Source organism: Eleutherodactylus coqui, chromosome 10 (genome assembly GCF_035609145.1).
Source record: "Eleutherodactylus coqui strain aEleCoq1 chromosome 10, aEleCoq1.hap1, whole genome shotgun sequence".
In the NCBI taxonomy this organism is placed as follows: domain Eukaryota; kingdom Metazoa; phylum Chordata; class Amphibia; order Anura; family Eleutherodactylidae; genus Eleutherodactylus; species Eleutherodactylus coqui.
The window spans coordinates 70,211,168-70,238,020 of NC_089846.1; the positions used below are offsets into that span (position 1 = coordinate 70,211,168).

Consider the following 26,853-nt stretch of genomic DNA (forward strand, 5'->3'; position numbering starts at 1 on the left):
GCCCCGATTTTCACAAATGAAAACCTTAGCGAGCATCGGTGATATACAAAAATGCTCGGGTCACCCATTGACTTCAATGGGGTTCGTTACTCTAAACGAACCCTCGAGCATCGCGAAAAGTTCGTCTCGAGTAACGAGCACCCCAGCATTTTGGTGCTCGCTCATCTCTAGTTCTAAGCAAATATTTTTCCTGGGTTATGTGGTCTCACCCAAAAAAGATTCAGATGGAGTCTGATAAAGTAGCAGCAATCTCCCAATGGGTCAGACCAGACAACCTTAAAGCTCTCCAGTGTTTTTTGGGTTTTGCAAATTTTTACCATAAATTTATTACTCGGTTATCGCTCAACCCTTGACCAATCTGACTAAGAAGGGGGCTGACTTGGTAAAATGGTCACCTGCAGCCCTAGAGGCCTTTAGTCATCTAAAAAGAGCATTTACTACTGCCCCGGTGCTGGTACAGCCGGACGTGTGACTACCATTGAGGTAGATGCGTCTGAGGTGGGGGCAGCAGCCGTATTGTATCAGGAAGTTAGTGGGAGAGCCCGGTATAGTCCTTGTGCATTCTTTTCGGGGAAGTTTAGTTCAGCAGAACGCAACTACTACATCGGTAACCGTGAGTTACTGGCGATCAAATGGGCTTTAGAAGAGTGGCGACACCATCTTCAGGGGGCTAGACACCCCATTACCGTGTATACCGATCACAAGAATTTGGTATATCTCGCGAATGTTAAAAGACTCACAGCTCGTCAAGCCAGGTGGGGGTTGTTTTTCGCCAGGTTTAATTTCGTCGTGACATATATCCCAGGAGAGAAGAACGTGAAGACCGATGCCCTGTCACGGAGTTTCGGGGCGCTGAAAAGTGAGACCATGACTCCCAAGAATATCTTAGCACCTGGGGTGGTGGTGGCAGCTGTAGAATCTAACTTCGTCCCTTAGCTACAGAATGGTCAGCAGGACACTACTTCAGGGGTGCCGGAGGGCAGATGGTTTGTGCCAGAGACCTTACATCTCAGAGTCATTAAAGAATCTCACTCATCATTTTTTGCAGGCCATCCGGGGTTTCAGGGGACCCTGGATCTTTGTTCTAGACACTTCTGGAGGCCAGGCATGTCTCAGGAGATCTGCGACTTTGTTAAGGGAGGCTCTGTCTGTACATGAAATAAAAGTCGTCGGCGTCCTCCGAAGGGGCCTCTGAGACCATTAGCGGTACCTTCTCGTCCTTGGTTGCAGTGATCGGTATATTTTATTACCAATCTACCGGAACCCCAGAAGTTCATCACTATCTTAGTGGTTGACGACCGGTTCTCAAAGAAGGCACATTTTGTGGCGTTAAAGAAGGTACCCTCAGCAAAAGAATTTGCCAAGATTTTTGTATAAGAAATCATTTGCCTACATGGGGTTCCCCAAAACATTGAATCTGATTGTGAGTTTCAGTTTGTGGCGCAGTTTTGGCGAACCTTCTGCAGAAACCTGGGAACATCACTTTCCTTTTCGTCAGCATTCCACCCGCAAACCAATGGTCAGACTGAGCGGAAGAACCAAGATTTAGTGCAATATTTACGGTTGTTTGCTAGCGAAAAGGCTCAGCAGAGTTTGCACTAAACAAACGCACTTGTTCTTCCACTGGAGTATCTTCATTCTTTTGTGTATACGGTCAACATCCTCGCTTTCTTACAGCCATCCCTACTCCACTAGTGTGTCCTTCAGCTGACATCGCCACAGATACGCTGCAGGGAGTATGGAAAGAGGTACAGAAAAATTTGGAAGCAACCGTGGCTCGTGTGTAGTTGCGTAGTGGGAGGAGTCTGTCAGGATCTGAACCTTACAGGGTGGGACAGAATGTATACCTGTCTTCTAAAAATCTCAAATTAAGGGTCCCGTTCTTGAAGCTGGCGTCGCGTTACGTGGGACCCATTGTCATCACACGTGTGGTGAACCCTCTCGCCTATGAACTAAGTTTGCCAGCTACATAGAAGGTTCACAGGGTGTTCCATAAGTCTTTATTGAAACCATTTGTCCCTTTGGTCAGTGCATTTGTGCCAGACAGGTAAAACACAGCAATGGGAAGTCTTTGTGCACCCACAGCAAAGGCAAGCCCAAGGAACTGAAAGATGGTATTACACATGAGGAAAACAGAGTGCCCAAACATGGCAGAGTTTCACCCCGCCAAGGGCCTCGGCCCACATTTCTGCCCTAGTTAGTCAGTGTATTTGTAAAACACTGCAATGGGTAGTCTTTGTGCACCCACAGCATAGGCGGACCCCAGTGACATTTCTGTAGCAAGAGTATAGGCGGACCTCAGTAACATTTCAGTAGCAACTGTATAGGCGAACCCTTCAAACCTTTCAGTAGCAACTGTATAGGGGGACCCCAGTAACATTTCTGTAGCAACTGTATAGACGGACCTCAGTAACATTTCCATAGCAAGAGTATAGGCAGACCCCTCAAACCTTTCAGTAGCAACTGTATAGGCGGACCCCAGTAACATTGCTGTAGCAAGACTATAGGCGAACCCTATAACATTTCAGTAGCAAGAGTATAGGCGAACTCCTCAAATTTTTCAGTAGCAACTGTATAGGCGGACCCCAGTAACATTTCTGTAGCAAGAGTATAGGCGAACCCCTCAAACCTTTCAGTATCAACTGTATAGGCGAACCCCTCAAACCTTTCAGTATCAACTGTATAGGTGGACCCCAGTAACATTTCTGTAGCAAGAGTATAGGCGGACCCCAGTAACATTTCTGTAGCAAAAGTATAGGCGAACCCCAGTAACCTTTCAGTAGCGAGTATAGGCGAATCCCAGTAACATTTCTGTAGCAAGAGTATAGGCGAACCCCTGAAACATTGGTGTACCAATCGTATAGGCGAACAACTGTAAAAATTTGTTTACCAAGAGTATAGGCGAAGCCTGGACAAATTAGTTTGCTAACAGTATTGGCAATGGCCTGAAAAATTGGTGTACCAAGAGTACAAGTGTACCTGTGAAAAATTGCTGAACGCCGAAGGCAGGTGAAACCCACAAACATTTTTTAAAGATACAACTCGTTATTGGTTAATTTGTAACAGAGCCTGGAGGCAGCCCTCTGCAAAAATTGGTTTAAGTTTAACTTTTAAAACTTTAAAAACTTATAAAACCTTTACACTGAGCCTTTTGGGCCGCATAGAAATTGGCAGCTCAGCGTGATGGCATGTTGTTTTAGGAGGAGGAGGAGTAATAATATCCAAAGCTAATTCTCCCTTTTTTGGGGTGATAGAGGATGCATTTTTCTCCTGTTGCAGCAAAAAGATTCTTTAGGATCTGCTGCTTTCCACCAGTGGAGAAGAGAAGTCTGGGGAAAACCAGCTTTTGTTCATCTTTTTGAGGATAAGCATGTCGGCACTGTCAGTTGACAGGCGGGTACACTTATCCGTGATGATCCCCCCAGCAGCACTAAACACCCTCTCTGACAAGACGCTAGCGGCAGGGCAGGCCAGCACCTCCAGGGCTTACAGCGCAAGTTCGTGCAACGTGTCCAGCTTTAACACCCAATAGTTGCATGGAGCAGAGGCATCACGGTGGATGATGGCACGGTCGGCTATGTACTCCCTCACCATCTTTTTACAGTGCCCCCTCAGACTCAGTCTTGACTGAGGAGTGGTGACATAGTCTTGCTGGGGAGCCATAAAACTGGCAAAGGCCTTGGAGAGTGTTCCCCTGCCTGCGCTAGACATGCTGCCTGATCCCCACGCCTCCTCTGCTAGTTGGCCCTCTGAACTGCGTCTTCTACCGCTAGCGCTGTCAGATGGGAACTTTAGCATCACTTTTTCCACCAGGGCCCTTTTCTCTTTGGAAATGAGAGTGGAAAGGTTCTACTTATACCGTGGGTCGAGAAGGGTGTACACCCAGCAATCCGTGTTGGCCATGAGTCACGGGAAAAGCAACCTAACATGAAGTCAGCCATGTGTGCCAGAGTCCCAGTACCCAACACATTGCTGTCCTCACTAGGAGGACGCTCCTCCTCCTCTTCAGCCCATACACGCTGAACAGATGACAGGCAAGCAGCATGGGTACTCTCTGCAGTGTGGCCAGCAGTCTCTTCCCCCTCCTCCTCCAAAACCCGCTGAGATATGGACATGAGGGTGGTCTGGCTATCAAGCGACATACTGTCATCCCCGTCTCCTCTTCTAACCGCAAAGCATCGACCTTTATGCTTAGCAGCGAACTTCTCAGAAGGCAAAACAGCAGGATGGTAACGCTAATGATGGCCACATTGTCGCACACCATTTGGGTAGACTCCTCAAAGTTTCCGTGGACCTGGCAGATATCTACCATCTATGCCCACTCCTTAGTAAAGAATTGTGGTGGCTGACTACCACTCCGCTGCCCATGTTGCAGCTGGTATTCCACTATTGCTCTACGCTGCTTGTACAGCCTGACCAACATGTGCAGCGTAGAATTCCAGCATGTGGGCACGTCGCACAGCAGTCGGTGCTCTGGCAGCTGAAACCGCCGTTGCAGGATCCTCAGGGTGGCAGCGTCCGTGGTGGACTTGCGGAAATGTGAGCACACGCGGCGCACCTTGCCGAGCAGGTCAGACAAGTGGGGGTAGTTTTTCAGAAACCGCTAAACCACCAGATTAAAGATGTGCGCCAGGCATGGCACGTGTGTGAGGCTGCCAAGCTGCAGAGCGGCCATCAGATTACGGCCATTGTCACACACTACCATGCCCGGTTGGAGGCTCAGCGGCGAAAGCCAGCGGTCTGCTCCGTCAGACCCTGTAACAGCTCAGGGGCCGTGTGCCTCTTGTCACCTAAACTGATTAGTTTCAACACGGCTTGAGAACGCTTGCCCACCACTGGTGCTCACACTTCGTAATTGAGAGGTGGAGGAGGGGGGGTTGGAGGAGGTGGCATAATACGCCACAGATACCAGCACCGAGGCAGGACCCGCTATTCTTGGTGTGGGTAGCACGCGAGTGGTCCCAGGCTCTGACTCAGTCCCAGCCTCCACCAAGTTCACCCAATGTGCCGTCAGGGAGATATAGTGGCCCTGGCTGCCAGTACTTGTCCACGTGTCCGTGGTTAAGTGGACCTTCCCAGTATCTGCGTTGTTGAGGGCACGGGTAATGTTGTGGGAGACGTGCTGCAGTACGGCTGGGATGGCACACTGGGAAAAATAGTGGCGACTAGGGACCGAGTAGGGTGGGACTGCCGCCGCCATCATGTTTTTGAAAGCCTCCGTTTCCATAAGCCTGTACATCAGCATCCCCAGGCTGATTAATTTGTCAATGTGCACGTTTAAAGCTTGTGCATGCTATTTGCATTTTCGCTCCAACACTTGTGTTAGCGACAGCTGAACGCTGCCCTGGGAGACATTGCTAGAGGCCGTGGGTGTGGGTGCAGGCCGGGAGACGCTTGTGCCTGCGTCCTGGGAGGGGGATTAGTTCTGTGTGGCAGGTTGTGGCACAGGGAAAGAGGCAGTGATGTGACCCGGAGGTGGTGAATGGCCTTCATCCCACCTTGTGGGGTGCTGGGCCATCATATGCCTACGCTTTCTGGTGGTGGTGAGGCTGGTAGTGGTGGCTCCCCTGCTAATCTTGGTGCGACACAGGTTGCACACCACTGTTCGTCAGTTGTCTACGCTCTCACTGAAAAACATCCACAGCTTTGAATATCTAGCCCTCTGCAGGGAGGCTTGCCGTGAGCGGGTGCTGTGGGAAACAGTTGGGGGATTCTTTGCTATGGCCCTGCCTCTCCCCCTGGCCACCACATTGACTCTTCCAGCCTGTCCTGCTGCATTTGCCTCCCCCTCTGAAGCCCTGTCTTCAGTAGGCTTTGCAAACTAGGTGGGGCCAGTCACCTCATCGTCCAGCTGCTCTAACCCCAAATCCTCTGTGCGCTCCTCCATCGGACTTACTGCCCTTACTACTACCTCACTGCCAGACAACTGTGTCTCATCATCCTCATCCACAAAAAGCTCTTGAGACAGTTGCTGGAAGTCCCCAGCCTCATCACCAGGACTCTGGGAATTTTCCAAAGGTTGGGCATCGGTTACGACAAACTACAAGATGAAATATAAAGCGATGGCAGCATACACGGTGTTATTTCAAAGCAGATTTTTCCTTTTATTTCCTTCACAGATGGTTTACAACGTTTCGACTTGCGTCTTTTTCAAGTAAGTAGGTTACGACAAACTACTCAGGTGAGAGAGGAACCGTTTTTTCCCACTCTGGGCAGGGACCTAAGAACAGTTCCTGGGAGTCTGCCTGCTCAGAATCTGTCATTTTCCTAGAGTGACGAGGCTGGGAGGAAGGAGGAGCAGCCACAGGATTCAGAAGTGCAGTCCCTAGTCCAGGAGAAGTGGCCTGCATAGAAGAATGGGGGTTTGATATATTGCTAGACATGTTATCTGCCATCCACGACAGGACCTGCTTGCACTGCTCTCCTTGTAATTAAGGTCTACCACGCGGATCCGCAAATTGTGATAGGAAGCTGGGGAGCGTAGAAACTTGCAGCTCTCCTAATCCCGCAGCAGCTGGCTGTGATGCACCCCGCTCAGGACCTCGGCCTGCACCCATACCCTCACTTAGACGGCCGCGTCCATGTCCACATCCTCGACCCTTACACCTACTCCTCAACATGTTGGATTAAGGATAGAGCAGGGTCAAAATAAATTACCCAACCGTATAGCACTGAGAACTGTGGCTAATTTACCACACACAGACTTTTAGATACCGGAGGCTCTATGCTGTGACCGTAAAAAATTAAACCGCTGTCTTGCGCTGATACCGATGGGTCATTTACCGCTTATAGAGACTTGTATATAATAGGCTGTATGGAGTGGGAGAAAACTAGAAAGCCAGTGGATAGTGCTGGTAACTGCGGCAACTTCACCACACCCAAGGAAAGGGTATTGTGCGACGCTCTGGGCAGGGGCAGAAAGCTAGACAGCAAGTGGATAGTGCTGATAACTGTGGCTACTTCACCCAAGACATAGAATGGTATCTGTGAAATGCTGTTCTGCAGTGGGCCAGGAAATATTTGCGTACTATTTAGCTATGAGAGTGACCCCTCTGCCTAAGGCACTGCACACATAGGACGGTATAGCTGCAATGATCAGGAGTGGGCCAGGAAATATTTGCATACTATTTAGCGATGAGAGTGAGCCCTCTGCCTAAGTCATTGCACACATATAACGGTATAGCTGCAATGACCTGCAGTGCCCCAGGAAACAGAGTACTGTTTAGCGATGAGAGTGAGCCCTCTGCCTTAGGCACTGCACACATAGATAGTATAGCTGCAATGATCTGCAGTGGGCCAGGAAATATTTGTGTACTGTTTAGTGGTGAGACCTCTGCCTAATGCATTGCATACTAAGAGCTGTAATGCTCTGCAGAGAGATATATTTAAAAAAAAAATTGGTGCACTACTGCTCCCAGCCAACCACAACTGTAATGCACACAATGAGGAGTAGCCCTAAGAAGGACCGTTGGGGTTCTTGAAGACAGGATCCTACTCAAACACTTTCCCTATATAAGAAGCTCTTTCCCTCAACTCTGCCTAATGCACTGCACACACAGAACAGTATAGCTATAATGGCCTGCACAGGCCTAAATGCTTAAAAAAAAAAAATTGGTGCACTACTGCTCCCAGCCAGCCACAACAGTAATGCACACGATGAGGAGTGGCTCTAAGAAGGACCGTTGGGGTTCTTGAAGGCAGGATCCTACTCTAACACTTTCCCTGTATAAGCCTCAGCACTTTCCCTAGCCACTTCCAGCATGCGTCTGAGGCGAGCCGTGGACGGGACCAGTTTAAGTACTCGGAGGTCACCTGATCTCGCCAGCCACTCACTACTGTAGGGGTGGGGGGGGGGGGGGTGAGAGGGCTGGCACCTCACAGCAGGAAGTGGTATTGCCTTCCCCGCATGTTTATTGGCTAGAAAATGGCGCTAAACATGCGGGGAAGGGAAATGCAATTCACTCGAGTACCACGTGGGGTTCGTCTCAAGTAACAAGCATCTCGAGCACCCTAATACTTGAACGAGCATAAAGCTCGGACGAGTGTGCTCCCTCATTTCTAATGAGCACATAAACATGAATACATCAAAACACTTTTTTTTAAAAATAAAAATGACTTGATCTTGGGGGGGAGGGGGCCTGGATGGACTTAATGTCGGACATGAGTTAGATAGCTCCTCTGCTTAATCTGCTACAGCAACTCACAGCACCACAAGATACTCACAGTTTCTTTTGTGAAAGCGTCGGAGGGGTTTCTGAACACAGCCATGTCATGGAGGAAGCCAGCGTCTGACCAACTTCTATCCAGCGTGCGGCAGCGGGAAGGAGAGGAGGAGGAGAGGAAAGTGGAGGACGCTGAGAGCAGATAGAGGATGGGGGCGGCGGAACAGGAGGACCCTGCACCTAAGAGAGTTGGTAAGCAGGCTTCTCCTTGCCCCTCGCCCCCCCTCCCCACCAGACACAACACATTAGGCACCCTCAGCTCTCACCTAGCAGGCAGTCATCAAGGGAGAGACAGTCTAGCCCATCACAGCACAGAGAAGGAAGGGAGGGCTGCAGCAGCTTGTCACCATCTTATCCCCCCACAGCTAGTGATATGTGAGGAGTAAGGAACAAGAATCTCCCCAAGAGAAAGCCCAGAAAACAGTATGCCTAGGAAAGAGCTGCCCATACATAACAACACTAGTCAATCCTGGCTAGAAGATGGAGAAACTTCAGACCCCATACTAAACAGAGTGCTCCAGCCAGGCTGCATCTGAGTTTTTTTTATAAGAGACATGGTGCTGGCACCAAGAGGTTCATTGAAAAGGGACCTCACAGAACTCAACACCAAAGTCAGCTCTGCTATAGCCGATCTGGGAGATAGAGTTGATCATCTCAAAAGCAAAACCTGTGAAATAACAAGCTCTCACAACGAGCGGATTGATGCTCATTACAAATTGGAGGAAGATTTTGAAGCCTTGATACGCAAAATGGTGGATTCAGAGGACCGTAACCGACATAACATCAAGTTCAGAGGTGTTGAGTCAGTGAGGCCAGAAGATCTTAACAAATATGCTCAAGACCTCATTGAAGCTCTATTCCAAAACTCCAAACCAGGAGAACTTATTCCCGACAGAATTCACAGGCTTCCGAAACCAAAAAATGTTCCAGAAAGCGCCCCCAGAGATGTAATTGCCAGAGTATATTGCTACTACATCAAGGAGGAAATTATGAAAATCTCCATAAATCAAAAAGATCTCCCTCCTCCTTTTGATAACATCAAACTATTCTCCGATTTCTGACAATCTACCATGGCTGCTCTCAGAAAATTCTCTGCAATCACAGCTATTCTGAGAGAGCATAAAATTCTAAACAGATGGGGCTTTCCAACCAAGCTCTTCATTAACAAGGAAGGTAATGTCAGTGTCACTTTCTTTGATGAAGGTAAATCATTATTGGAGAAATGGAACCTCCCTCCACCGAAGGAAGACGCTCCTCCCTACATAACCAATGATTGGTCCCACAAGCAATCTAATAAACCAAACAAGAAAACGATAACCTTCCGTTAAGAACTGTTTCTCCCCCCCCCCTCCTTCCTTCCCCGACTTATGCTTTTAACTGTGCCACTTGTGCAAAACGATGCTAATTTATCAGCAGAAGGCTGAGCTTTGTACACCCCTGGGCATGACCTTTCATATTTGGGTCTCTGTTAGGCCCAATTCCGGGAGGGTCCATTTTCGTTGTAATTACCCTGTTTTATTGAGGTTAATAATGGTGTTATGGAAAGTTATTTTCTATGCTAAACCATTTTTGGATGAGTCTGCAAAATATCCTCAATACTGATAAGCTTGTCTACCAAGAAATCTGATAATTTCGAAAGCACAAGCAAGATCTTTTTACTGCTCCTACAAGCAATAAACCTTCACCATAAATGGAGTTGAACCTGCTATCTCTAAATGTTAAGGGACTTAGGTAATCTTTCAAGAGATCTGCTCTGTGGAGAGAGGTTATTTTGTCCAAAACAGACATTCTTTGCGCTCAAGAGACTCACTTCGCCCAAGACAGAGCACCCACTATTTCACACCCCAAGTTCTCAAGGATATTCACAGCTAATGCTCCTAAGAAGAAAGCGAGCATTTTAATCACCATAAAGGCCTCAGTGGACTTTTAGCTAGTAACGGAGGTGACAGACAGATGGTAGAGTCATGATCCTAGTTTGCAAGATAGAAGGCTTCCTCATGACTCTCGTCAATGTATATGCTCCAAATTTGAGGCAATTAAAGGGGTTGTCTCGCGAAAGCAAGTGGGGTTAAGCACTTCTGTATGGCCATATTAATGCACTTTGTAATATACATCGTATATTACAATCCTCAGTATTGACCTTCTGCTCAGGTCCTTATTAATGGAGTTGTCTCCAATTTCTTTAGAATAACAAATGGGAACAAGCAGGGTTGTCCGCTGTCGCCCACCCTATTTGTTCTGACAATGGAACCCCTAGCAGAAGCTATTCGCATAAAGAACAATATTAGAGGGGTCCCCTTGGCATTCAGGCACCATAAAAATTGGGCTGTTTACGGACTACATAGTTTTAATGTTAACTTCCCCCGTAGGATCCCTCAGAGCAGTATCTGAACTCCTACATTCTTTTGGGAAAATATCTTATTTTAAAATCAACCTGTCCAAGTCAAGAGTATTAGGCATTAATGTCCCTCAAAAGCTCATGAATCAAATCAATAAAGAATTTCCTTATGGATGGGACTTGAAAGGTACCCCGTACTTAGGCATAACAATTACTTCCCCAATAAAAAACACAATGGATTTAAATGTAGTTTCCTTGATGGAAGGGTACAGAGTAGTCTTAAAGGGGTTGTCCCGCGAAAGCAAGTGGGTCTATACACTTCTGTATGGCCATATTAATGCACTTTGTAATGTACAATGTGCATTAATTATGAGCCATACAGAAGTTATAAGAAATTTTTCACTTACCTGCTCCGTTGCTAGCGTCCTCGTTTCCATGGAGCCGTCTAATTTTCAGCGTCTAATCGCCAGATTAGACGCGCTTGCGCAGTCCGGGTCTTCTTCTTTTATGAATGGGGCCTCTTGTGCCGGAGAGCGGCTCCGTGTAGCTCCGCCCCGTCACGTGCCGATTCCAGCCAATCAGGAGGCTGGAATCGGCAATGGACCGCACAGAAGCCCTGCGATCCACCGAGAGAGAAGATCCCGGCGGCCATCTTCAGCAGGTAAGTAAGAAGTCACCGGAGCGCGGGGATTCAGGTAAGCACTCTCCGGTTTTCTTTTTTAACCCCTGCATCGGGGTTGTCTCGCGCCGAACAGGGGGGGTTGAAAAAAACCCAAAAACCGTTTCGGCGCGGGACAACCCCTTTAAAGATTACAACAAAACAGAATTCTCTTGGTTAGGGAAAAATCGTTATTTTTAAGATGATGGTTCTCCCAAAAATTTACATTTTTTTCAACAATTGCACTTAAATGCCCTACTAAGCTACTCAAAAGTCTGCAAAAACAATTGATAACATTCATGTGGGGAAATAGGAAACCTAGAGTAGCTGCAGCCATTATGTATAATCCCAGGAAAGATAGAGGAATGGGGGTTCCTAATTTAGAAGCTTACTACGTAATCTCTCATTTGAGAGCTTGGTGTATACCCCAGGAAGGGATTAGTTGGCCAAACATTGAACAGAGTGCAATATGAAATAACTCCCTTAGAAACCTGCTACTAGGGTCAAGTGTAGATCTTGAGAGTCCAGAAAACCCCATGATCAATGCCTTAACAATTTGGGGACAATTAATACAAATTTTAAAAAAAATCACTCCACCAGGAAGTCAATCTCCTTCCCAATAGAGATCTTAGAATTCTGGTCAGACAACTTAAATACACGCAACTGGAGATCCAGGAGAATTAGGTTAACTTCAGATCTTGCTGAAGGCCCAGCATTAAAAAATTTTAAGGTTTGCAGGATAAATATGGTCTCTTGGATGATTTCCTCATTTATTCCCAAATCCGTGGGATTTGGATGACTGTTTCCATCCACAAACCTTTGTTGCCTTTGTATCTATATAGATACCTTTGAATTTATATAGATTTGTGTTTAATACCCCTCCTTATAAAGTAAAATTCAAAGATTTATACTAAATATTTGGTAGGGCGGGAATCATACGCATATTCCTCAAAAGAAAGCCCATTTATTGAATTTGGAGAGAAAATTGGAAAACTCTTTTTCAATGACACAATGGAATAGTGCTCACCTGTGGGCTAATAGGGCCTCATCCTGCACCTCATTACTGGAAGTGCATAGTAAAGTACTTACAAGATGGTACAGATCTCCGGTCATATAAGCAGATTTCTTCCCAGAAGTTTCAGATAAGTGCTGGCGAGACTGCGGGAAACGGGGCTCACTATTACATTTTTTTTAATTCTACAAGCCACACCCCAAATTGAGAAAAAGTCTATGCAAACCAATATAAACTCCAAGAAACCTAGCTCTGGTAGCTGTATGCAGTCATCTGCAGTCCCTGAAATGGTTAGTCTGGCTTACAATGACGAAAACATGGGTACGTTGACCAGTTGGTCAGGATCGTAAGAGGCGCATTGTTTTGCTAACTCGAAAGGCAATAAGGTCGGATACGGCTTTAAAGAAGGACAAATGGGTTGATACAACACAATTCATTAATACAAATGAATAAATGATAAAAATCAAAAAGTTACGTAAAAATAGGTGATATTGCGTAAATGTTTACAATGATTCTCTACAGGTCAAATACATACAGCAAGTGATAAAATAGAAACAGTTTATAATACAAAAGACTTACAAAGACATACTTACGAATATAAACTACATCCGTTATAAGTAGGAGCTTTTCTTAAACACTTCTGCCTGGAGTTCATCTTTTCACTGGAGAAGACACAGTAAAAAGCAGACAGATTTCATGGAGAGATCGTCTTCTCCTTACAGGTACAAGATGCTTCTGATCTGCATTATAATTTGTCTCCTATTTTATACACGATAACTGCCTAGTCCTATGCCATATGCTCCAAGCTTTGCATCAATCATGTTATCAAACTCTAGAATCGACCAGTTTCTATAAAGTGATAAGATCTAGTCAGACAAGGTCTGCCTCCTAGATATGTATATGGCAGGCTCCTACAAAGACAGACAGATTGGTATCATTTGTGGTTACAACAAACATCAGAACCATTCTCTTTCTTACACACAATAAACATGTAGATCAGGTCTGGGGTTAGGTCCTTAGAATGCGGGGCCTAGTTTATGTATTAAAGCCTGTTCATATAGATAGATCTATAGATAATCAAGGATTAATTGCTACAAAATAGCCATAAAAAACATTTCCATTACACGCATACAATGCAGCCTAGTACAAACCAGGTTGCAGCAGTGTTGAACCCTGGGGCAAATCAAACAGAAGACACTATACTACACAGTACCTCGTCAGAGCGTTGGGATAGATTATGACTCAGGTGTGACATCATGATGTAGAACATGCGGGGAAAGCACACCTTGTCAGTGTGTAGTTCTTTCTTCTACCAGTCATAGTCTCTCTGAGACTCTTTCCTGCAATAAGCAACAGAGAAAATATACGCATCAAATCCGGGTGTTAAGGAGACTCCTTCTACTGTGGCTACTCTCTGGAGTTACATCCTTGGTGTTAGCAGAGATCTAAGGTAGGCAAAGGCAAAGTTCCCTGGTGCAAGCAGACCATTTTTGTGGGCGGCTTGCCATTTCCTTCCCCAGTCATCTTCTACCCCATTTTACCAATGGAAGGATGAGCCAACCACCTGAACCATGCAGGGATTGAACCCACAACAATCAGGTCGTGAGTGAGAGCTTAAGACTGCATTTATGCTGCCCCAATGTTCTGCACCACACGTGGCGCTCTGGGAAGATCGGTGTGAACTTGTATAAAAACAATGAAGTACTGCATCTGCGTTCTAGATTGGTTTACCCAATAGTTCGACAAAAAAAAACTACAAAAATTTCCACTGCGACACAAAAAGGTGTGAAATCGAATGTGATTCCAAAAGTGTACCTCAGGTCGATGCTTACCTTCAAGCCAGTCCCACATATTACAGCGATTGCCATAAACTCCAACTTCCTTGCATATGTCCTAGGAAAGGAGTGGTTATTCCTCCCTTTTACCAATATTGGTCACCAATGCATAACCTGTTCTGCTTGTCCATTTCCATGATATTCTGGAACAATCTAAAAAAGCTCAAACCTTGTATTAGTAATTGGTTTATTTTTAACATGCTCAGATGCAATTCTGTTCTGTGGGATCTAGTGAGTCAAAAAACAAAAAACATAGTTATTTTCAGGATGCTCAGTGGTTACTATTCCCATTTCCTCCCCCCTTTGAATCCATGCGAAAATAATATAGTGGAATTCAACGTAACTACTTTTATTTCCATGGCCCTGACCTAGCTGCAACTATCTATGATCAATTAATTTAAAATACAGTTTGCCCACGTGATACTAATCCACAAAGTCCACTCCCAAAGTTCAGGAAAATCACCATCACCTTAGGCCCGAAGTAGTGGAATCCAAACAGTTTTGGCATCACATGGAGGCCCATTCTAATGAAGACAATGTCCTCCACCCATTTCCACAGCATTTAAGGGCAATGCAGGGAAAGGAAAATTCGAGCCATAGCTGCAGGCAGTTGTCATCTTCCTGTAATTGTTACTGAAAATTGTTGCCCGTCCATCGGGAAGGGTCAGCATCACCCTAAGTCCTCCCATTAGCATTTTGTTTCTAGTAAAGATTTACAATGAACATACACCTGTCACCAGGATTCAGGTGGGGCACAAGGGGCACTGAGGCGTAAGAGGAAACAGTTCCTTTAAATATTTATTTTTTCAAGGCAGGTGGGACCGGAAGCTTCCCAATTTCTGTCTAACTAGTTGCCCATAGTATTCATGAGACCTGAATGCCCGACCTCCTGGAGATCAGAGGCCCAAAGTTGACCCTTTCTAACAGAAGCGATTCAACATATATTAGCAAATATCGCTTACTCTACCGCACAAAGAATTGCACAAGAATCCTGTGTATGACTAGTATTCCTGATGGTTAAGAAGAATTTGGAGCAACTCCTCCCTCAATAGCTCCCCAAGCCTGAAAGCTAAAACACGCAAACGCTGATCTGAAATACCATGTTGGCCATACCCCATTGGTAGTCTGACAAAGAATTCCTCTACAGTCTCATCTTTCTGTGTTATGTCAGGCAAAGTCAGACTGTGTACTGGGCATATACACTAATAAGGAAACTGAACAGCCCTTAAAGGGGTTCTGTCAGCAAAATCCATTTTTTAAATGTGGCCTGCATCCTGCTCTGCCTCGCTGTACATGCTAACCTGTGTGAAGAAAATAGTTAAAAAACAAAGTAAACTCACCTAATCCCATTGTATTCCTTCCCTTTCTTCTTTACTTGCCGCGTTGAATCTTCTAGCTGTGTTCCTGTCAGCGCCGGTCTCACAGCGCTGACATTTCCTGGTCTTGGAGCAATGTGAGGAGAGTGATGTAGTCCCGCCCATTTTTAATGCATGCGCACTCCAGCCAGGCAATGTGCCTATGTCACTAGTGACGTATCGCAAATCGACCTGGCCAGGGATGCCCAGTAATATGCAGGAGAGTCGACTGCGAGTGCGCAAGTGCGCCGGGCAGGGGGAGGCGTGCACACTTGCCATTGACTCTGGAGGTTAGACATGGCCGGCATAGGAGTGACGTGTCACGTGTCGACCACTGACCCGTGCGGCAGTACTTGCCGTCCATCAGTGGTCGAGGCAGTTGCCAAAGCTGGAACTTTGCCAGCTTCTGCACAGCTACATACAGCCTGCAGGAGGGATATCGGAAGACTAGAAGGTGTCTGGTGAATGGCCCGGTGAGGTACAGGTGAGTATAGAATTTATTTTTTTTGGCTGACAGAACCCTTTTAAATGAGTATTGCAAAAAGGTATTGTCAGCATATAGTCAGGATTCTCTCTGTCACCGTTGTCTTTTAAAACACATCTTCTATGTTCACAGATACATTTTTCCAAAGTCTTTGATTGCGTTTTTGCCCTCTCTCCCTCCTCTACAATCTGTTTGGCGGTCTTTTGGTTACTGTCCTAGTCAGCACCATTATTTAGCACGTTCCCCATAATTTTATATTACCTGTTGTATTTCACCTGAATACTCAGAACAAGGATTTGTTGGCCAGCCTGACTACTCTATCCTGGCAGTACACCTAGGGAAACAACACACTACTCACCAGGCAGTGCGTTCTATCTTATTCTATCCTGATAATATAACTAAGCAATAAAGAGCTGAACACTTCCGCATGTGCTACACACCAAGTAGCACAACATGACACTACTCTCCAATTCAGCAGTCAAAAGGAAACACACCCGAGAGGAGGGCAGGAAAAACAAACACTTCATCCTGATGTGGCTATGTCAATTTAAGATATTTTCTGTCTATCTCAACAAAAAGAAAGTCTAAAGAAATCCTTTTTTTGGTCAGATACAATATTTCAAATACATTTATATTTACCAGATTCAATTGCTATCCCCTACAGTGTTAAATCGTCACAAAATAGTAACTACATATTAGACATTAGAAGTTTCCTGTCTTATCAAGAATGTCAGTCAGAGGTTTTCACTCAAATTTTTTTTTTCACGCAATGTGCAGTAGTAGCACTCATTCACAATCTCATCTCAGGGCAATAAAATTGTGTACTTTATAGCACTATAACACTCACCTCAATTGTCTGGACATCATTCAAGCACTGATAGATATTCCAAACTCTACCCAAAGACATATTGCTCTGTCTGCTGGTTGTTTGCATGGATCAAACACGACAAGTGTCCTTCCTTTACGAGCACAGATGGACATTCACCACCTCAGGGAAAGGTAGACACTTTGTAAGAAATCTTACTTTTTTGTATAGCGCGCTCTGTCTGTGATTTCCCGATGACATGAAAGTCACTGAATTCTTCGCTGGGATCTGGAGTAGAGATGAGCGAGCACCAAAATGTTCGGGTGTTCGTTGCTCGAGTCGAACTTTCCGCGATGCTCGAGGGTTCGTTTCGAGTAATGAACCCCATTGAAGTCAATGGGCGACTCGAGCATTTTTGTATATCGCTGATGCTCTCTAAGGTTTTCATTGGTGAAAATCTGCAAAACCCAAGAAAGTGCTGGAAACAACACAGAAACGGATAGGGCAGACGAGGGGCAACATGCTGGGCTGCATTTCAGGTTCCCAGGTCCCACTATTCAGCCACAATAGCGGCAAGAGTGGGCCCCCCCCCTACCAATTTTTACTTCGGACAAACCCTCATTAGCAAGGCACACCTTAGCTAAGCAGCACACTACCTCCAACAAAGCACAAGCACTGCCTGCGGGACACACCCCTGCCTCTTCTCCTGGGTTACATGCTGCCCAACCCCCCCCCCCCCCCCGCACGACCCAGTGTCCACAGTGCACACCAAAGTGTTCCTGCGCAGCCTTCAGCTGCCCTCATGCCACACACTGGCCTCACAGTCACACCACACTCATGTCTATTTATAAGTGCGTCAGCCATGAGGAGGAACCAGAAGCACACACTGCAGAGGGTTGGCAGGGCCAGGTAGCGACCCTCTTTAAAAGGGGCAGGGCGATAGCCCACAATGCTGTACAGAAGAAATGAGACATCCAATCCTGTGCCACCTCCATCAGCAGCTGCAAACGTGGGCATAGCAATGGGGAATCCGTGTGCCACACAGTATTCATTCTGTCAAGGTGTCGCATAGCTCAATCCACACTGCAAGGGGAAAGCCGTCAGCGCTCTGCCCTCTACCCAAGTCAGTCAGTGTCTTTGTGCCAGACAGGTCAAACATCGCGATGGGAACTAAGTGTGCACCAACAGCATAGGGGGGTCCTAGGAAGCCCAAGACATGAACAAAAAATTGATCTGAGCGGCCAAACATGGCAGACTTGCACCACGCCCACGACATAGGCCTCGGCCCACAGCTTCAGCAATCCTAGGCAGGAAGCGGACTTTCACTGCACCAAGGACATAGGCCTCTGCACAAACCCTCAGCAATCGCGGGCCTACAGCGGACTCCTATGCTAGCGTAGCTGTGCACGTCTCATTAGCGCTGTATTGCTCCTGTAGTTTGTCCCATTGCAGTGCTCCTGATAGTAGAGCTAACGTCAGATTAAATACAGCTGGGCTTCGGCCCACACTGCATGCCCCAGTCAGACCGGGGTTTTTTATAAATAGTCACAGACAGGTACAACTCCACAATGGGAATTCCGTGTGCACCCACAGCATGGGTGGCTCCCTGGAACCCACCGGCGGTACATAAATATATCCCATTGCAGTGCCCTGGACAGCAGAGCTAACGTCAGATCAAATGCAGGTGGGCTTCGGCCAAGAATGTTTTCATAGTTGGAGGAGGACGGGAAATTTTTTGAGGCAGTATGTGTCCTGTCCCCGTGTCCGTGGTTATATGCACCTTCCCAGTGACCGCGTCGCTGAAAAGTTGTCGCGCCTTTGGAACCTAGTAGCGTGGCCTCGCCACCATCATGTCTTTGGGAAGCCTCCGTTTCCACTACCCTGTAACATTGCAGTAGCAGCAGTATAGGCAGAGCCGAGAATTAGTAACATTTCAGCGGTAAGAGTATGCACAAACCCCTGTAACATTTCATTGGCAGCAGTGAGGACAGACCCCAGTAACATTTCATTTGCAGCAGTATACACAGACCCCAGTAACGTTTTAGTAGTGTCAGTATAGACAGACCCCAGCAACAGCAATGTAGAAGCAGTAGAGGCAAAGAAGCAGATTCACATTTCCCTGGCAGCAGTGTAGGGAGAGCGTAGTATTGGTAAGATTTCAGTAGTAGGAGTATAGTCAGGCCCCAGCAACAGTAACGTAGAAGCAGTATGGGCAAAGCCCACTATTAGTTACATTTCTGTTATAGCAGTATAGACCTGCCCCAGTAACATTTCCGTTGAAGCATTATGGGCAGAGCCCAGTATTAGTAAAATTACAGTAGTAACAGTATACACCAACCAAGGTAACATTTCAGGAGCAGAAGTATTGGCAGACCGAAGTAACATTTCTGTTGCTGAAGTATAGTCAGACCCCTGTAGCATTACTGTGGCAGAAGTATAGGTAGGCAGAATAGAGTTACATTTCTGTAGCAAATGTGTAGGCCAACCCCAGACACAGTGGTGTACCATGAGTGCAGGCGAAGCCCATAAAAATTACTTGGATTACATTGTAGGCGAGGGCCCGAAAAATTGTTGCACCGACAGTACAAATGTACCCCAGAAAAATTGCCCATGCCCAACCCAGAGGGCAGGTGAAACCCATTAATCGCTTAGCGTACTGTGGCTTAATTTTTAACTAGGCCTGGAGGCAGCCCAGTCTAAAAAACAATAGGTTCAGGTGGAAGTTTCAATGCTTTAATTAGAATTGAAACAGATAAATATTATTTAGAAAAGTTATATGAGCCTTTTGGCCCACAGAAAAATTGCCCATTCGCGGTGATTACGAGAGGTTTCAGGAGGAGGAGCCAGAGGAGGAGGACGAATACCATACACAGATTGACAAGTTCTTTAGGTAGCGCTGCTGTCCGCTGGTGGAGAAGAGAAGTCTGGGGAAATCTAGGCTTTGTTCATCTTTATGAGTGTAAGCCTGTCGGCGCTGTCAGTTGACAGGCGGGTACGCTTGTCCGTGATGATTCCCCCAGCTGCACTAAACACCCTCTCTGACAAGACGCTAGCCGCAGGGCACGCCAACACCTCCAGGGCATACAGCGCGAGTTCGGGCCACATGTCCAGCTTTGACACCCAGTAGTTATACGGTGCAGAGGCGTCACGGAGGACGGTGGTACGGTCGGCTGCGTACTCCCTCACCATCTTCTTACAGTGCTCCCTCCGACTCAGCCTGGACTGGGGAGGTGTGAGACAGTCTTGCTGGGGAGCCATACAGCTGGCAAAGGCCTTGGAGAGTGTTCCCCTGCCTGCGCCGAATATGCTGCCTGATCTCCGCGCCTCCCCTTCTACTTGGCCCTCGGAACTGCGCCTTCTGCCACTAGCGCTGTCAGATGGGAAGTTTACCATCAGTTTGTCCACCAGGGCCCTGTGGTATTGCATCACTCTCAAACCCCTTTCCTCTTCGGGAATGAGAGTGGAAAGGTTCTCCTTATACCGTGGGTCAAGCAGTGTGTACACCCAGTAATCCGTAGTGGCCAGAATGCGTCTAACACGAGGGTCACGAGAAAGGCATGCTAACATAAAGTCAGCCATGTGTGCCAGGGTACCTGGACGCAACATATGGCTGTACTCACTAGGACAATCACTTTAAGTATCCTTCTCCTCCTCCTCCTCAGGCCATACACGCTGAATGGAAGAGAGGCAAGCTGCATGGGCACCCTCTGCAGTAGGCCAAGCTGTCTCTTCCTCCTCAGGCTCCTCCCCCTCCTCCTCCTCCACGCGCTGAGATATAGACATGAGGGTGCTCTGAGTATCCAGCGACATACTGTCTTCCCCCGCCTCCGTTTCCGCCCGCAAAGCATCAGCCTTTATGCTTTGCAGGGAACTTCTCAACAGGCATAGCAGGGGAATGGTGACGCTAATGATTGCAGTATCGCTGCTCACTATCAGGGTGGACTCCTCAAACTTTCCAAGGACCTGGCAGATATCTGCCATCCAGGCCCACTCCTCTGTAAAGAATTGAGGAGGCTGACTCCCACTACGCCGCCCATGTTGGAGTTGGTATTCCACCATAGCTTTACGCTGCTCATAGAGCCTGGCCTACATAAGGTCTACCGCGTGGACCCATTAATTGTGAGATGAATCTGGGGACCCCAGAAACTTGCCTCTCTCCTAATCCTGCAGCAGTCGGCTGCGATACACCTGGACCAGGAGCTCGGCCTGTGCCCACACCCTGACTTGGGCCTCCGCGTCCTCTAGGCCTACCCCTACCCCTCAGCATGGTGTATTACGAGTAGAGCAGAAACAGAACGCTGTAATTAAATGTGCCGCTTCTTGGCCTGTGGTTGGAGGCTGACTTCGCTTACGGAACGCACAACAGAGCCAGGAAACAATCATGCGCAAGCCTGTAGTGAGACCTAGGTGCGTATGACTGAGCTACTGGAATTCACAGTGAAGAACCAGTCAAGTGGCCAAAGGCCAGTGGTAGGCCTTAAGTATTTTCCTTCAATTTTTTAAAATGGTGAGGTGAAAAACCAGACAGACATCGTATGCAGCGTATACATGTATACTCTTTCCCTCTGGCGGGATGACGGCGATCATGTAACGGACACAGCAGAGCCAGGAAACAATTATGTGCAAGCCTGTAGTGAGACGTAGGTGCGTATGACTGAGCTACTGAAATTCACAGGGCAGAACCAGTCAAGTGGCCAAAGGCCAGTGGTAGGCCTTAAGTATTTTGCTTCAATTTTTTAAAATGGTGAGGTGAAAAACCAGACAGACACTGTATGCAGCGTATACATGTATACTCTTTCCCTCTGGTGGGATGACAGCGATCATGTAACGGACACAGCAGAACCAGGAAACAATTATGCGCAAGCCTACTGTAACGCTTAGCTGGGTAATAATGAGCGACTACTACCCCTAGCAGACACGCAGTAAACTGTACACGGTCACAGGCAGCCCAAATATAGTATTTTTTTTCCAATTTTTGGGAAAAAGCCCACTGCCTATATAGCCTGTATATGGATTTCCCTGTTGGAGGATGTCTGTGCTTATTGAAAGCACAGTGCAGCCAGAAAAAATTATGCGCAAGGCTGGGTATTAATGAGCGACTACTACCGCCAGCAGACACACAGTAAACTGAAGACGGTCACAGGCAGCCCAAATATAGTATTTTTTTCCAATTTTTGGGAAAAAGCTAGCCTGTATATGGATTTCCAATTTTTTTTAAAAAGCCCACTGCCTATATAGCCAGTAAATCTCTTTCCCTGTACCACTGTCCCTGCCTCACCAGTACTGCCCCTATACTCAGTAAAATGACTGCAGACTGAGGACGCTATGGTCTGCACACCCGATATACAAAAAAAAAATGTGCAAAACTGCTAAAAGCAGCCTCAACAGTACTCCACACGGTCAGATGTGGCCCTAAGAAAGACCGTTGGGGTTCTTGAAGACGAAGATAACAGCCTAACACTCTCCCTATAGCAGCTACAGCAGGACGGCACTTTCCCTAATGTCTCTCAGCGTGCATCTGTGGCGAGCCGTGGCCGGCCCGTTTATATACACTGGTGTCACCTGATCTCCCCAGCCACTCACTGCAGGGGGGTGGGATAGGGTTGGAACTTCACAGGAGGAAGTTGTAATGCCCTCCCTGTGTTTCTATTGGCCAGAAAACGGCGCGAATTTTTCTGGGAAGAAAATGGAAGTGACTCGAACACCGCGTGGTGCTTGTCTCGAGTAACGAGCATCTCGAGTACCCTAATACTCAAACGAGCATCAAGCTCGGACGAGTACGCTCGCTCATCTCTAATCTGGAGTCGATGCAATGCTATGCCCTAAGTTGGGCGGCAAAAATGTTAGTGTAAACCAATATTTGCTATACGATATGCCATTTGGGGTCCAAATTAAAGGGGTTGTCCGCCGCCCAAACTGATTTTTTTCCCCCCATGAATGCCCTGTAGAGTTGAAGCATCACACACAACAGCCTTTCCCATAAAAATCGATATTCTGCTTACCTTTTTATTCCTTTTCTTTCCTTTATAAAGTTTGCCTGAAGAATTTTTCAAAGATGGCGCCGCTGAGTAGTTCCCATGATGCACTGCTGCCTCTCTCTCCTCAGCGTGCGCGCTCCCGATGACACCAGTCACATCACTGGAGGACCGGCATCATAATGCAAACACACGCTTCACTGCTTTGAATAGAGCCGGCAGCCGTCCGGCCCCTATTCAGAGCAATGAGAGGGCAGGAAGAGCAGTGCGATCTCCTGCTACTGCTGTGACAGCTGTTAGCAGAAGATTCCTTCATCTCCCCGGCATGTCCCCTCATCACTGGACACTGTGACAACAGTGTCCCAGTGTCCAGTAAAGAGGGGACATGATGAGGAGATGAAGGAATCCACTGCTACAGTTGTCACAGCTCTAGCAGGAGATCGGGATCTGTAGCAGCACTTTCAATAGCAGAGAATCGCGATCCTCTGCTATTGAAAGTGAAAGTAGCACCAAGCATGCCCTACACACACACACACACACATGCCCCCCCCTCACAGTGCCCACACACAGCGCCCCCTCCACACTGCCCCCACACACATGCACCCCACAGTGTCCCCCTCCAGTGCCCCCCCTCCCCCGCAAGCCACCAGCTGACAGCAGCATCCTCCCCCCCCCCCCACTGGCTGACAGCTCCGACCAGCAGCTCCCCCACCTTCCCCCTCACCCCCATCCCGGGACCACTGACTGACAGGTCTGTCACCCCTACACCTCCCCACCCCCACCCCTGACTACTGACAGCTCACAGCACCCCTCCCCCGTGAGAGACCGGCACTCCACTCCCCCTCCTCCACTCCCCTTACCCGTCAGCAGAAGATCCCGCGGCTGCGCGGCCTCTGCAGGCAGACCAGAGCTTCCTGAATCAGCCGGCAGAAGAAGATCTACTGCGCGTGCGCGGAGTAGAAGAAGCGCGTCCCCGTGCAGAGAACACCTGGAGCTGGCCCGACAAGAAGAGGAGAAGACTTGTCGGATCCAATAGCAACCGAGGAGCAACAAAGGGGGGGCACGCCAAAAGGTAAGTGAATAACTTCTGTTTGCCTAATTTACAATGCACAATGTATATTACAAAGTGCATTGTATTGGGCAAACAGAAGTAATGAGATTCATTCTTTATGGCCGGACAACCCCTTTAAATTATTAGAGGTAAGCAGGAGACTAACATCAAATCACACAACAGAGGATGTGATCCAAAGTAATCTGTTTATTTGAGTGACATGTGACCCTTTTGTAGGGTCACGTGTTTTAATTCTAATAATTCAAATCTATCTATATATATACTAGCTGATATACCCGGCTTCGCCCGAGTTAATTTGGTACTGGTGTTTATCTGGTGTTCACACGGAAAATTTTATGAAGTCGTGGTTACTTTAGAGATACTGAGGAAAAACATATGTTCACCATTTTGCATAGTTCTCTGCATTACCCAGGAAACACCACGAGGAGGTAACCATGCGACGTTTCCTTCATATAAAATGACATCAGGAAGTGAGAGAATTAGATTATGTACATAAAATTTGGACACTAATTCTTTTGCGCTTAGAATTGAATAATCGAGTTGGGACCCATTAACTTTTCATATTTATGACACAATCAATGCTTGTGCCAATTTTCATGTTTCTATGACATTGGGAAGTGAGAGATTTAGATTATGTACGTAAAATTTGGACGCTAATTCTTTTGCGCATAGAATTGAGTAATGGAGTTGGGACCCATTAGTTTTTCCTATTTATGACATAATCAATGCTCGTGCCAAATTTCTTGTTTCTTTGACACCGGAAAGTGAAAAAATTACATTCCGCACGTAAAATTTCGATGCTAATTCTTTTGCGCTAGAATTGAATAATTGAGTTGGGACCCATTAGCTTTTCTTATTTATGACATAATCAATGCTCGTGCCAAATTTCACGTTTCTATGACACCGGAAAGTGAAAAAATTACATTCCGCACGTAAAATTTGGACGCTAATTCTTTTGCGCATAGAATTGAATAATTGAGTTGGGACCCATTAGCTTTTCCTATTTATGACATAATCAATGCTTGTGCCAAATTTCCTGTTTCTATGACACCGGAAAGTGAGAAAATTAGATTCCGTACGTAAAATTTGGACGCTAATTCTTTTGCGCATAGAATTAAATAATCGAGTTGGGACCCATTAGCTTTTCCTATTTATGTCATAATGAATGCCCGTGCCAAATTTTAAGTTTCTAAGGCATTGGGAAGTGACAGATTTAGATTATGTACGTAAAATTTCGACGCCAATTCTTTTGCGCTAGAATTGAATAATCGAGTTATGACCCAATTACTTTTCCTATTTTGGAGATAACCTATGCTCTACGATATCGGGAAGTTGGAGAACTTTTGGCGAGTCAGTCAGTCAGTCAGTGAGGGCTTTCAGCTTTATATATATACACTAGCTGATATACCCGGCTTCGCCCGAGTTAATTTGGTACTGGTGTTTATCTGGTGTTCACACGGAAAAGCTTATGAAGTCGTGGTTACTTTAGAGATACTGAGGAAAAACATATGTTCACCATTTTGCATAGTTCTCTGCGTTACCCAGGAAACACCACGTGGAGGTAACCATGCGACATTTCCTTCATATAAAATGACATCAGGAAGTGAGAGAATTAGATTACGTACATAAAATTTGGACACTAATTCTTTTGCGCTTAGAATTGAATAATCGAGTTGGGACCCATTAACTTTTCATATTTATGACACAATCAATGCTTGTGCCAAATTTCCCGTTTCTATGACACCGGAAAGTGAGAAAATTACATTCCGCACGTAAAATTTGGACGCTAATTCTTTTGCGCATAGAATTGAATAATCGAGTTGGGACCCATTAGCTTTTCCTATTTATGACATAATCAATGCTCGTGATAAATTTCCCGTTTCTATGACACTGGAAAGTGAGAAAATTACATTCCGCACGTAAAATTTGGACGCTAATTCTTTTGCGCATAGAATTGAATAATCAAGTTGGGACCCATTAGCTTTTCTTATTTATGACATAATCAATGCTCGTGCCAAATTTCCCGTTTCTATGACAACGGAAAGTGAGAAAATTACATTCCGCACGTAAAATTTGGACGCTAATTCTTTTGCGCATAGAATTGAATAATGGAGTTGGGACTCATTAGCTTTTCCTATTTATGACATAATCAATGCTCGTGCCAAATTTCCTGTTTCTATGACACTGGAAAGTGAAGAAATTACATTCCGCACGTAAAATTTGGACGCTAATTCTTTTGCGCATAGAATTGAATAATTGAGTTGGGACCCATTAGCTTTTCCTTTTTATGACATAATCAATGCTCCTGCCAAATTTCACGTTTCTATGACATTGGGAAGTGATTTAGATTATGTACGTAAAATTTTGACGCCAATTCTTTTGCGCATAGAATTGAATAATCGAGTTGGGACCCAATTTCTTTTCCTATTTTGGAGATAATCTATGCTTGCGCCAAATTTCATGTTTCTACAACATCGGGAAGTTGGAGAACTTTTGGCGAGTCAGTCAGTGAGTCAGTCAGTCAGTGAGTGAGTGAGTCAGTGAGGGCTTTCAGCTTTATATATATATAGATATACATAAAGCTGAAAGCCCTCACTGACTGAGGCCGCCTGCAGACGAGCGGGTCGGATCCGGCAGCGAGAATTCTCGCCGCGTGATCCGACCCGAGCGCCTGCAGGGACGAGCGCGTACTCACCTGCGCCGGGCGGCCCAGGCTCTTTCATGTGCCGGCTGCCGCGCAGCCGGCGCATGCGCAGACCGGAGCCGGCGGCCGGGTGAGTGCGTGCCCCGCAGAAAATTAGGACATGCCGCGGTTTGTTTGCCGCGCGAGATTTCGCGCGGCCAAACCGCGGCCGTCTGCATAGGAGTGCGTATTGTAATGCACTCCTATGCAAACTTTCAGCGGCGGAAATCCCGCGGCGGGATTTCCGCTCGTGTGCAGGCGGCCTTACTCACTGACTGACTCGCCAAAAGTTCTCCAACTTCCCAATATCGTAGAAACATGAATTTTGGCACAAGCATAGGTTATCTCCAAAATAGGAAAAGTAATTGGGTCCCAACTCGATTAAATTCTAGCGCAAAAGAATTGGCGTCAAAA

The 26,853-nt window shown here is 46.6% G+C and overlaps 1 long non-coding RNA gene across 1 annotated transcript in view; it reads right to left on the minus strand.

Moving 5' to 3' along the window:
• Positions 1-17,402, minus strand: part of LOC136580586 (uncharacterized) — a 38,994-nt gene extending 21,592 nt beyond the window's left edge. The window contains exons 1-3 of the long non-coding RNA XR_010786979.1: positions 14,063-17,402; positions 13,444-13,570; positions 12,824-12,892 (exon numbers count right to left, since the gene is read on the minus strand). This is a non-coding gene — a long non-coding RNA (uncharacterized lncRNA). The remainder of the gene's footprint in view (positions 1-12,823; positions 12,893-13,443; positions 13,571-14,062) is intronic.
• Between the last annotated feature and the right edge of the window lie 9,451 nt (positions 17,403-26,853).